Below are 5,585 nucleotides of genomic sequence, written 5' to 3'. Positions count from 1 at the left end.
ACTAACACCAAAATTATTAAGACTGAAACTTTATTGCATTTGAACTTGGAGTTTTTTGTTTTTGTTTTTTAAATCCTCTCTCTGTCTCTCTAATGCCTGTTTAGCTTATTGTTGATTAGTACACTATCTCTCCCTGTTTATATATTTTACACTGTTTTTTTTTTTACGTGTTTGTCTATTTGTTTTTTCCTTTTTCTTTAGCTTCTTTGCTTTCCCTTTCCTCTCACCCTTCCATTCTAAATATCATCACTGTTATTATTACAAGCTAGAAAATACTTAATTGCACACAGTACAGGGACAATAACAACACCAAGGGTAATGACAGGAAGACAGAAAAAACAGGGAAACCAGTTTCCCCACAGCAAAAAATTAGTACAAGAACCTGAGGGAAGTGAAGAAAACAGATACTCAGATCCAGACTCCAACAAAATGAAGATAAACTATGCCAAAGAACCCAAAGAAGCCCACAGGAATAATCTGAAAAAAGAAATCCTCCAAGTAATCAATGAGAAATTTATAGAGATGATACTGGATATGGTCAACCAAAATATAAAGGAGACACTCAAGAAATTCCAAGACAACAAAAATAGAGAATTTGAGAAAGCAAAGAAGAAATAAAAGAAACCATAAAAGCACTGTATAACACTAAAGTGAAATGAAGAACACGATTAATAAAGAGATAAATGGACTAAGGATGAAAATAGACAACATTCAAGAGGAAACTACCCAGGATATGGAAAACCTCAGAAAAAAGAATGAAACAGAATTGTAAAACAAAATGGAAGGCCAATTCAGCAGAATAGAACAAGCAGAAGACAGAATCTCAAAACTTGAAGATAAATGGTAGTTAAAGGAAAAACCAAAGAACTATTAGTTAAGACCTGTGAAAAGAAAATGGAAGAACTCACTTACACCATCAAAAGACCAAACCTGAGAATCATGGGCATTGAAGAAGAAGAGGTGCAAGCAAAGGGAATGCATAATATATTCAACAAAATAATAACAGAAAATTGCCCAAATCAAGAGAAATCTATGCCCATACATATGCAAGTGGCCTCCAGAACATCAAACAGAGCAGACCAAAATAGAACTACCCCACAGCATATTATCATTAAAACAACAAGTACAGAGACTCGAGAAAGAATATTGAAAGCTGTAAGAGAGAAAAAACAAATAACATAAAAAGGTAAACCCATCAAAATCACAGCAGACTTCTCAACAGAAACATTAAAAGCAAGAAGAGCTTGGGATGAGATCTTTCTGGCACTGAATAAAAATAACTTCAACCCTAGGATACTCTACCCAGCAAAATTATCATTCAAAATAGACGGAGCAATGAAAGTCTTCCATGATAAGCAGAAACTAAAACAATATGTGACCACAAGGCCACCACTACAAAAGATTCTTCAAGAGATTCTGCACACAGAAAGTGAAACCCAACATAACCATGAAAGGGCAGGCAGCACCACACTACAGGAAAAGAAAAAGCAAGAAAGTAGAGAGTAACCTCAACTTAGGTACACACAATCAAACCTTCAAACAACTAAGACAACTAAATGATAGGAATCACCACATACCTATCAGTACTAACACTAATGTTAATGGACTTAACTCCACCATCAAAAGGTACCATTTGACAAAATGGATTAAAAAGGAAGATCCAACAATTTATTGCTTACAGGAGACCCATCTCACCAACAGAAATAAGCATAGGCTTAGGATGAAAGGCTGGAAGAAGATTTACCAACCCAATGGCCCCCAGAAACAGGAAGGAGTAGCAATACTTATCTCTGACAAAGCAGACTTCAAACCTACATTGATCAAATGAGATAAAGAAGGACATTCCATACTAAAAAAGGGGAAATAGACCAAAAGGAAATAACAATTATCAACCTATATGCACCCAATGTCAATGCACCCAATTTCATCAAACATACCCTGAAGGACTTAAAAGCATATATTAACTCCAACACAGTGGTGTGGGAGACTTTAACACCCCATTATCATCAATAGATTGGTCATCCAAACAAAAAATCAATGAAGAATTCCTAGATCTAAAATATACAATAGATCAAATGGACCTAATTGATGTCTACAGAACATTTCATCCAACTTCTACACAATATACATTCTTCTCAGCAGCCCACAGAACTATCTCCAAAATAGATCATATCCTAGGGTATAAAGCAAACCTCAGCAAATATAAGAAAATAGAAATTATACTATGCATTCTAACTCGTGACAATGCAATAAAACTAGAACTCAACAACAAGAAATAAAGACAAAAAACATGAAAACAGCTAGAAAATGAATAAATCATTATTTAATGAACAATGGGTCATTGATGAAATAAAAGAGGAAATTAAAAAGTTCCTGGAAATCAATGAAAATGAAAACACAACCTACTGGAACCCATGGGACACAGCCAAGGCAGTCCTGAGAGGAAAGTTTATAGCCATGTGTGCATATGTTACAAAGACTGAGAGATCTCAAATCAATGACCTAATGATACATCTCAAACTCCTAGAAAAACAAGAAAAAGGAAATCCCAAGACAAATAGAAAGAGAGAAATAATAAAAATAAGAACTAAAATCAATGAAATAGAAACCAAAAAAACCATACAAAGAATTAATGAAAGAAAAATTTGTTTCTTTGAAAAAAATAAACAAGATCGACAGACCCCTGGCAAACCTGACTAAAATGAGGAGAGAAAACACCATGGAAGTCCAGGAAATCATCAGAGACTACTTCAAGAAACTATATTCAAATAAATTAAAAAATCTTAAAGAAATGGACAGATTTCTAGATACATATGATCATATAAAACTGAAACAAGAGTATATTAATCACCTGAATAGATCTATAACACAAAATGAAATTGAAGCAGCAATCAAGAGTCTCCCTAAAAAGAAAAATCCAGGACCTGAATTCTATCACACTTTAAAAGAAGAACTGATACTAACCCTCCTTAAATTGTTCCATGAAATAGAAAGGGAAGGAAAACTGCCTAACATATTTTATGAAGCTAGTACTACACTTATCCCAAAACCAGGCAAAGACACCTCCAAAAAGGGGTACTATAGGTCAATCTCCTTAATGAACATTGATGCAAAAATCCCCAATAAAATAATGGCAAACCGAATTCAACAACACAACAAAATATCATTCACCATGACCAAGTAGGCTTGAAGAAAGAGATTGAGGAAGACTTAAAGAAGATGGAAAGATCTCCCATGCTCATGGATTGGTAGAATCAACATAGTAAAAAGGTCTATACTCCCAAAGGTAATCTACATGTTTAATGCAATTCCCATCAAAATCCCAATGACATTCATTAAAGAGATTGAAAAATCTACTGTGAAATTTATATGGAAACACAAGAGACCACGAATAGCCAAGGCAATACTCAGTCAAAAGAACAATGCAGGAGGTATCACAATACTTGACTTCAAACTATATTACAAAGCAATAACAATAAAAACAGCATGGTACTGGCACAAAAACAGACATGAAGACCAGTGGAACAGAATAGAGGACCCAGATATGAAGCCACACAACTATAACCAACTTATCTTTGACAAAGGAGCTAAAAACATACGATAGAGAAAAGACAGCCTCTTCAACAAAAACTGCTGGGAAAACTGGTTAGCAGTCTGCAAAAATCTGAAACTAGATCCATGTTTATCACCCTATACCAGTATTAACTCAAAATGGATCAAGGACCTTAATATCAGACCCCAAACTCTAAAGTTCGTACAAGAAAGAGTAGGAAATACTCTGGAATTAATAGGTATAGGCAAGAACTTTCTCAATGGAACCCCAGCAGCTCAGCAACTAAGAGATAGCATAGATAAATGGGACTTAATTAAACTAAAAAGCTTCTGCTCAACAAAATAAATGGTCTCTAAACTGAAGAGACCACCCACAGAGTGGGAGAAAATATTTGCCAGCTACACATCAGTCAAAGGACTGATAACCAGAATATATAGGGAACTCAAAAAACTAAATTAATGAACCAATAAAGAAATGGGCAAGTGAACTAAACAGAACTTTCTCAAAAGAAGAAATTCAAATGGCCAAAAAACATATGGAAAAAATGGTCACTATCTCTAGCAATAAAGGAAATGCAAATTAAAAGCACACTAAGATTCCACCTCACCCCTGTTAGAATAGCCATCATTAGCAACACCACTAACAACAGGTGTTGGTGAGGAGGCAGGGAAAAAAGAAACCTCTTATACTGCTGGTGGGAATGTAAACTAGTAGAACCACTCTGGAAAAAAAATCTGGAGGCTACTTAAAAATCTAAACATTGATCTACCATATGATCCAGCAATACCACTCTTGGGGATATATCCAAAAGAATGTGACACATTCTCCAGAGGCACCTGCACACCCATGTTTATTGCAGCACTATTCACAATAACCAAGTTATGGAAACAACCAAGATGCCCCACTACTGAAAAATGGGTTAACAAAATGTGGTATTTATAAACAATGGAATTTTATGCAACCATGAAGAAGAACGAAATGTTATCATTCACAGGTAAATAGATGGAATTGGAGAACATCATTCTGAGTGAGGTTAGCCCAGCCCCGAAGACCAAAAATCGTATGTTCTTCCTCATATGCAGACATTAGATCAAGGGCAAACACAAAAAAGGGGATTGAACTTTGATCACATGATAAAGGGATCATACAAGGAAGGTATGAGGATATGTAAGACACCCAAAAAGCTAGGTATCATTTGTTGCTCTCAACTCAGAGAAACTAAAGCAGATACTTTAAAGCAACTGAGGCCAAATTGAGAAGGGGACCAGGAACTAGAGAAAAGGTTAGTTTAAGAAGAATTAACTTAGAAGGTAACACACATGTACGGAAATCAATGCGAGTCAACTCCCTGTATAGCTATCCTTATCTGAACTAGGAAAAACCCTTGGTCCTTCCTATTATTGCTTGTACTCTCTCTTCAACAAAATTAAAGATAAGGGCAGAATAGTTTCTGCTGGGTAGTGAGGGTAAGCGGGGGTAAAGGAGGGGGTGGGGGGAGTGGGGAGAAATGACCCAAACATTGTATGCACATATGAATAAAATAAAAATTAAAAATAAATAAATAAATAAACCACAAACCATTAAAAAGTTTAAAAAAATTGTAAATTCTATGACATAGAACAGATAATAGATTTTATTTTTAAATTGAGCTTGTGGGTATGAATCTGTTTGAGTGCAGGCTGAAATGGATATGTTGGCATAATCAGTATCATCCAGAAAGGATTTTATTTGGCAACATTGTTTATATGTGTTACTAGACAGGTCAGTATAATAATGAAAGCGGGGAGATATAAGGAAGACAGTCACAATGATCTTGTTTATTATCAGCAAAAGACTGGCTAAGCTTGGTAAAAGAGGAATGCATACATTTCAAAACTGCTGAGACAACATGTAAGAAGGTTGAAAAGTAAGTTGTTGGGTAAGTGAAGGCATCCAAACATAAGGGAATCTGTACACTTCCTAATCTCAGTAAAGAGGAGACTAGGATGAAGGAAAAAGTTGTTTGCCAAAAATTAATGACAATTTGTTTACT

Source organism: Castor canadensis, chromosome 8 (assembly GCF_047511655.1).
Source record: "Castor canadensis chromosome 8, mCasCan1.hap1v2, whole genome shotgun sequence".
NCBI classification, from domain to species: Eukaryota; Metazoa; Chordata; class Mammalia; order Rodentia; family Castoridae; genus Castor; species Castor canadensis.
This window is presented reverse-complemented; position numbering follows the sequence as displayed.